An 8,368-nucleotide genomic window follows, 5' to 3' on the forward strand; every position below is an offset into this window, starting at 1 on the left:
ATTACCTAAGTCCAAACCACACAGGTGCATGTCTAAATTATAACACCAAAATCATAGGCCTAAATCACTACAACAAAGCTGCAAGTCTAAATCATAACACCAATTATCCTTTTCCAATACAAACAGCAACACCAAAGCTACTATTTCTAAGTTGTAGCCCTTGGTCCACCTCCACTTGCTGATTTTGTTCTACCTCTTATTTTTGCACTTGATCCACTTTTTGCACTTGTTCTGACTTTTGTAGTTGAGTCATGCTTTATCATTGGATCAATTTTTATACTTGAACCAGTCTTATCACTTGAACCTTTTTTGAGACAGGATCACTTTTTACAGTTGGATCATCTTTTACACTTGGACCACCTTTTGAGCTTCTACCACCTTTTGTACTTGGACCACCGTTTGCACTTGAACCATTTTCAACTAGGCCACCCATACTAGGTGCTAGTGGTGAAGGTCTTGGGACATTGATGGTTTGTTGGGTTAGGTTTGGGGTGAACATAAATTTTATGAACCTTTCTCTCATTGAAGGGCTTGTAGCATTAATTGTCTCAACACTAACAATTGGCTAAACCCTAATACTTGAACCTAAATTGTAGATGGAGGTGGGATTTCATTGACCTGTTGTGCTGCCTCTATAGTGTTATGAAAAAATAACATATTTAAGTGGTGAGATAACAGGTGATTTAGTGCTTTTTATATGAACATTATATACCATCTCACCTGAGGTTGTTGGTTCTGTGGATTTGCTGCTATAGGTGCTACCTCTGCTGTCATAGCTATTTCATCATCTAGAATATTATCCTTTTTTGTTGACAAGTCCTACTGTTATGACCAAACTACAAAAATAAGTTCAAGTGAGTAGATATGGTTTTAAACATATGTTTAAGAAATCAATAAGATTCAAAATAAAAGTTTTGGTTAATAGTCATACCTCTCCATAATATTTGTATATGGTTACACCATAATTTCTTCTTAGCTTGTGAGGGTTGGAATTTGATTTTGGCTCATTCTTATCTCTTCTTCTTTTTTTGGTAGGCCTACTAATTGGCTTTTTATAGTGGGGATGCAATGGAAGATAGTCATCTGTCTTGTTCCAGAATTCTCTGCTTAGCACAAGATTGATATTGAACTGATGAGTGGTGTTGTATGCCTACATTCTAAGCCAATTGTGCATCTACTCTGTAACACCCTACCACACAGAGCTTTACACCTAGGATGTAAAACAGAGGTGCCGAGGCACTACGACCTCTAAAAATAAAATTTAAATATACATAATATAATAGTTGAAGAAATGTAGTATACTAGGAGCCTTGAAGAATAGGTAAACAAATCAAAAAATTTAAAAGCGCAACTCTGATAAATAACATAACTTGCGTAAGAAGAAACTACGGTTCTTAAATATATTTATATGAACAGTAAGAGTAGAGGATCCAGATACAAAATATCAAGCTCCGAACTCAGCCTGCGAAGCTAAGGCTGGCCAGAGAATAGTTATATATATATATATATATAATCCATAACCCATATACATAAAAGAAACCTAAGTTCTCCATAAACCTCTATGAGATACAAAAGTAGAACCTATATACATAGAGAGAATCTATACATATATATAACAAAATAGAACAAAAGTATAATCCCAAAATGCCCATTTTGCTGCGAAAAACTCCAGACGCCTAGTGAGGTGCCTCTCGATCTCCATATGAAAAACACAACATTGTATGGAATGAGAACTGGGGGTTTTCAGCATGGTAAAGGTGCCACGCACATAAGATATAAGGTCTTGAAAATGCTAGAGGCAATCCTAGAACGCCGACACTCAGATATTAAAACTTAAAGAACTAAAACAGAAACCAAGAATTAGGGTAGTTCTCTAAGGCTTTCTAAACTTAACCAATTCCGTAAATCTAACTAAAACTTAGCTAGAGTCCTAACTCACTCTGTCTTTCCTCCGTTCCTCCATCTCTGCTGAAGTTGCAAAGACAAACAAGCAGACAATGGCAAACACAGGTAGGATACAAATAATACAGATATCAAATAGAACAAATAGCATATTATAATCACTTAGGCAATCCCAATTAATGCACAAGCAAGCAATTCAAGCAATATGCATATGATGCATGCCTGTCCTATGGCTGATGAGTCTCATCTATCGGTTATCAAGCTAACCCGATAATTCCGGCTACTAAACCTTGGACTATCCCCCGTCGCGCATCCCCAAGAGTCAATCATAGATTTTTCACACACATATATCAAATTGCTCAATGGGGGTACCATTCCCGGAAATTTATACATGTCCGGTCACCCTTACGACGTAAGGTCAACAGAGTATCGAGTCTCAACCTGGAACACGTGGTGGCAAGCCACGGTACTTTACCTAGGGAAACTCGTATCTCAGATAATCATTTCATATTCATTCATAAACATTTCATATAAATTAATTATGGCCATATCATCACTTATAGATCAATAATTGCAATTTTATACATACTCATCATAATCCGGAGCAAGTGGGGGCAAAACCACAACCCTTGCGTCTACCCAGGGAGCCTCTATACTAACCAACCTGGAGCAAGTGGGGCGAAACCACAACCCTTGCGTCTACCCAGGAGGTACGTTCTCATATGCCCAGGAGGAACAAAGGAGGGGATCCTAACCTCCCACCATCTCGCTGGTGGCGATTATACAATACTAGGAGGAACAAAGAAGGGGATCCTCACCTTCCACCATCTCCTGGGGTCGCACTTACGAGAAAGAGTACTCAGATACAACATTCATTCTTTTCTTTAGCCAGTTGATGAGCGGATATTTTATACACTTTTTGGTGATATTTTCATGTAATTTTTAGTATGTTTTAGTTACTTTTTATTATATTTTTATTAGTTTTTATGCAAAAATTAAATTTCTGGACTTTACTATGAGTTTGTGTGTTTTTCTATAATTTCAGGTATTTTCTGGTTAAAATTGAGGGACCTGAGCAAAAATCTGATTTAGAGAATGAGAAAGGACTGCAGATGTTGTTGGATTTTGACCTCCCTGCACTCGAAATGGCTTTTCTGGAGCTGAAGAAGTCCAATTAACGTGCTCTAAATTGCATTGGAAAGTAGACATCTTGGGCTTTCCAGCAATATATAATAGTCTATACTTGGCCCGAGATTTGGTAGCGCAAACTAGCGTTTAAACGCCAGCTCCTTACCCTTTTTCTGGCGTTAAACGCCAGAACTGGCATAAAAGTTGGAGTTAAACGCCCAAACTGGCACAAAAGCTGGAGTTCAATGCCAGGAATAGCCTATGCACGTGAAAGCTTCAGTGCTCAGCCCAAACACACACCAAGTTGGCCCCGAAAGTGGATTTCTGCACTATCTATCTTAGCTTACTCATTTTCTGTAAACCTAGGTCACTGGTTTATTATAAAAACCACTTTTAGAGATTCATTTTGTACTTCATGACATTTTACACTTTATATTGTATCTTCTACGGCATGAGTCTCTAAACCCCATAGGTGGGGGTGAGGAGCTCTGCTGTGTTTCAATGGATTAATGTAATTACTACTGTTTTCTATTCAATCACGCTTGATTCTGTTCTAAGATACTCACTCATACTTCAACATCAAGAATATGATGATCCGTGACACTCATCATTGTCCTCAACCTATGAACGCATGCCTGACAACCACTCCTGTTCTATCTGAGCTCAACGTAGTCATTGGGCGACAGCTTGAGTGCGTATCTCTTGGGTTTCTAATTCACGGACCGAGTCCGGAGGTTAGAACCTTCGTGGTATAGGCTAGAACCAATTGGCAGCATTCCTGGGATCCGAAAAGTCTAAACCTTGTCTGTGGTATTCCGAGTAGGATCCGGGAAGGGATGACTGTGACGAGCTTCAAACCTGCGAATGTTGGGCGCAGTGACAGTGTGCAAAAGGACAATGGTCTTATTCTGACGCTAGCGGGAACCGACAGATGATTAGCCGTGCAGTGACAGTGCATATGGATTTGTTTTCATTCGAGAGGATCATACAGCTTGCCATTGAAGGAAGCCATGCGTGTTTGGAGAAGAAGACAGTAGGAAAGCTGAGATTCAGACGACAGAGCATCTCCGGAACCTCAGCCTGTTCCCTATTACTGAATAACAAGTACTATTTATTTCATGTTATTTATTTTTCATAAATACAATCACTCTTATCATTAATCTCCTAACTAAGATTTACAAAATAACCATAGCTTGCTTCAAGCCTACAATCTCCGTGGGATCGACCCTTACTCACGTAAGGTATTACTTGGACGACCTAGTGTACTTGTTGGTTAGTTGTGTGGAGTTGTGAAAAGTGTAATCACAATTTCGTGCACCAAGTTTTTGGCGCCGTTGCCGGGGATTGTTCATGTTTTGAAAACTGACGGTTTATTTTGTTGCTTAGATTTGGAAAAATTTTTCTTTTTGGTTTAGAGTCTTCTATTATTGTTTTAGTTAAAATTTTAAAATCCTTATTTTATTTTTCTAAATTATTTTCGAAAGTTTTCAAAACCAATAACTTCATAATTTAGTTTTCTGTTTGAGTTTAGTTCCACATTGTAAGTTTGGTATCAATTGCATAAGTTCATTTTTCTTTCATTTTTTTTCGAATTATTAGTGCTCAGAGTATAAAAATTTTTAAGTTTGGTGTCCTTTGTGTTTCTATTTTCTTAAATTTTTTTCAAAAATTGCTCTCAGTGTTCGTCTTGATATTTAAGGTTTTTTTGTTTGTTTTCTTTGTTTTGATAAAAAAAATTCTAAGTTTGGTGTCATTTTACTGTTTTTCTCTTTCCTCATTAAATTCAAAATCCCTTTCAAAAATCATATCCAAAGTTTTTCAAATCTTCTTAATTAAGTAATTATTTTAGTTTTTAAAATTTATATTTTAATTTCTAATTATTTTATTTTATCTTATTTTTTTCGGTTTGTTTTTTAAAATAAAAAAAATTTAAAAATATATTTTATTTGCAATTCACATCAATTCCCTTTTCTCCATCATGGACCTAAGTGGAAATGAACAGTCCAGAAGGACTCTGGGTTTATATGCTAACCCCATTACGGCTGCGTATGGGAGTAGCATCTGTATACCTCCCATCAAAGCAAGCAGTTTTGAGCTAAATCCTCAACTCATTATCATGGTGCAGCAAAATTGCCAGTATTTCAGTCTTCCACAGGAAGAACCTACTGAGTTTCTGGCACAGTTCTTACTAATTACTGACATAGTACGTGATAAAGAAGTGGATCAGGATGTCTATAGATTATTACTATTTTCATTTGCTGTAAAAGATCAAGCTAAGAGGTGGTTAAATAACCAACCCACAGCAAGCATAAGAACATGGAAACAGTTATCAGATAAATTCGTGAATCAATATTACCCTCAAAAGAGGATGACACAGCTAAGGCTGGACATCCAAGGCTTTAAACAAGAGGATGATGAATCCCTTTATAATGCCTGGGAGAGGTACAGAGGGATGCTAAGGAAATGCCCCTCTGAAATATTTTCAGAGTGGGTGCAGTTAGACATCTTCTACTATGGGCTTACAGAAAAAGCTCAAATTTCTCTAGATCACTCAGCTGGTGGATCTATACATATGAGAAAGACAATTGAAGACGCTCAAGAGCTCGTTGATACAGTTGCTAGAAACCAGCACCTGTACTTGAGTAGTGAGTCCTCCCTGAAAGAAGAGGCTAAAGCAGTATCCACTGAACTTAGTCCTCAAGAACAAGTTACTGAACTCAATCAGCAATTACTTTTTATAACAAAATAGTTAGCAGAATTTAAAGAGATGCTACAAGACACTGAAAAGGCTAACAAGAATATGGAAGCACAATTGAATCAGACAAGACAACAGTTATCTAAACAGATAACAGAAGAGTGCCAAGCTATTCAATTAAGGAGTGGGAAGACATTAAATGTCTCAACTCAAGGCAACAGAAAGTCAAGGAAGGAACAACTAACAGAGGATGAGCAGACCACTATCCAAAATCCCTCTGAGGACAGTAAGAGCCAAGAGAGGAATAATTCTGGCATTCAAACGCCAGAAAAGGGTGAAAAACTGGCGTTAAACACCCAATCCATGTCCAGTTCTGGCGTTCAAACGCCAGAAAAGGGTAGGAATCTGGCGTTAGACGCCTATCCATCCCCCTATCCTGGTGTTCAAACGCCAATGAGGGATCAGACACCTGCAAGTGCTGATAATAACTCCCTCAAGAATGCTTCTCAACCTGCCTCTGTAGGAAATAAACCTGCAGCAACTAAGGTTGAAGAATATAAAGCCAAAATACCTTATCCTCAGAAACTCTGCCAAGTGGAACAGGATAAACAATTTGCCCACTTTGCAGACTATCTCAGGACTCTCGAAATAAAGATTCTGTTTGCAGAGGCACTTGAGCAAATACCCTCTTATGCTAAGTTCATGAAAGAGATCTTAAGGCATAAGAAGGATTGGAGAGAAACTGAAAAAGTTTTTCTCACTGAAGAATGCAGTGCAGTCATTCTAACAAGCTTACCAGAGAAGCTTAAAGATCTCGTAAGCTTTATGATACCATGCACATTAGAGGGTACTTGTACCAAGACAACTCTATGTGATCTTGGGGTAAGCATCAACCTAATACCTGCATCCACTATCAGAAAGCTTGGCTTGACTGAAGAAGTCAAACCAACCCGAATATACCTCCAACTTGCTGATGGCTCCATTAAATATCCAGCAGGCATAATTGAGGACATGATTGTCAAGGTTAGGCCATTTGCCTTCCCCACTGACTTTGTAGTGCTGGAAATGGAGGAGCACAAGAGTGCAACTCTCATTCTAGGAAGACCCTTCCTAGCAACGGGACGAACTCTCATTGATGTCCAAAAAGGGAAAGTGACCCTGAGAGTCAATGAGGATGAGTTATAGTTAAATGCTATCAAAGCTATACAGCATCCAGACACAGCAAATGACTGCATGAGCATTGATATTATTGACTCCTTGGTGGAAGAGATCAATATGACTGAAAGTCTCGAATCAGAGCTAGAGGACATCTTTAAAGATGTTCAGCCTGATCAGGAGGAACCAGAGAAAACGGAAGAACCTCTGAAAACTCCTCAGGAAGAGGAGAGGCCTCCTAAACCCGAGCTCAAACCACTACCACCATCCCTGAAATATGCATTTCTAGGAGAAGGTGACACTTTTCCTGTAATCATAAGCTCTGCCTTAGAGCAACAGGAAGAGAAAGCACTACTTCAGGTGCTAAGGACACACAAGACAGCTCTTGGGTGGTCGATAAGTGACCTTAAGGGCATTAGCCCTGCCAGATGCATGCACAAGATCCTATTGAAGGATGATGCTAAGCTAGTGGTTCAACCACAGAGGTGGTTAAATCCGGCCATGAAGGAAGTGGTGCAGAAAGAGGTTACTAAATTACTAGAGGCTGGGATTATTTATCCTATTTCTGATAGCCCCTGGGTGAGCCCTGTCCAAGTCGTCCCAAAGAAGGGAGGAATGATAGTGATTCATAATGAAAAAAATGAACTGGTTCCTACAAGAACAGTTACAGGGTGGCGTCTGTGTATTGACTATAGAAGGCTCAATACAGCCACTAGAAAGGATCATTTTCCTTTACCATTTATAGACCAGATGCTAGAGAGACTAGCAGGTCATGAATACTACTGCTTTTTGGATGGCTATTCAGGTTACAACCAAATTGCAGTAGATCCTCAAGACCAAGAGAAAATAGCATTCACATGTCCATCTGGAGTATTTGCCTACAGAAGGATGCCTTTTGGTCTGTGCAATGCACCTGCAACCTTTCAGAGATGCATGCTCTCTATTTTCTCTGATATGGTGGAAAATTTTCTGGAATTCTTTATGGATGACTTCTCAGTATTTGGAGACTCATTCAGCTCCTGTCTTGATCATCTTGCACTTGTTCTGAAAAGGTGCCAAGAGACTAACCTGGTTTTAAATTGAAAAAAATGTCACTTTATGGTGACTGAAGGAATTGTCCTTGGGCATAAAATTTCGAACAAAGGAATAGAGGTGGATCAATGTTAAGGCAATCAGAAGCTTTCTGGGACATGCATGATTCTACAGGAGGTTTATAAAGGATTTTTCAAGAATCGCAAAACCTCTGAGTAATCTGCTAGCTGCTGATACACCATTTGTCTTTGACACAGAGTGCTTGCAGGCCTTTGAGACTCTGAAGGCTAAGTTAGTCACAACACCTGTCATTTCTGCACCAGACTGGACATTACCATTCGAATTAATATGTGATGCCAGTGACCACGCTATTGGTGTAGTATTGGGACAAAGGCATAACAAGCTTCTGCACGTCATTTACTATGCCAGCGGTGTTTTAAATGATGCACAGAAGAA

The 8,368-nt window shown here is 38.9% G+C and overlaps 1 pseudogene; it reads left to right on the plus strand.

Annotated features, from left to right (window-relative positions):
- The first annotated feature begins 6,550 nt into the window (after positions 1-6,550).
- On the plus strand, positions 6,551-7,963 carry LOC148553791 (uncharacterized; annotated as a pseudogene).
- Positions 7,964-8,368: the final 405 nt, after the last annotated feature.

Source organism: Arachis ipaensis, chromosome B7 (assembly GCF_059453495.1).
Source record: "Arachis ipaensis isolate K30076 ecotype BB chromosome B7, ASM5945349v1, whole genome shotgun sequence".
Taxonomy (NCBI): Eukaryota; Viridiplantae; Streptophyta; class Magnoliopsida; order Fabales; family Fabaceae; genus Arachis; species Arachis ipaensis.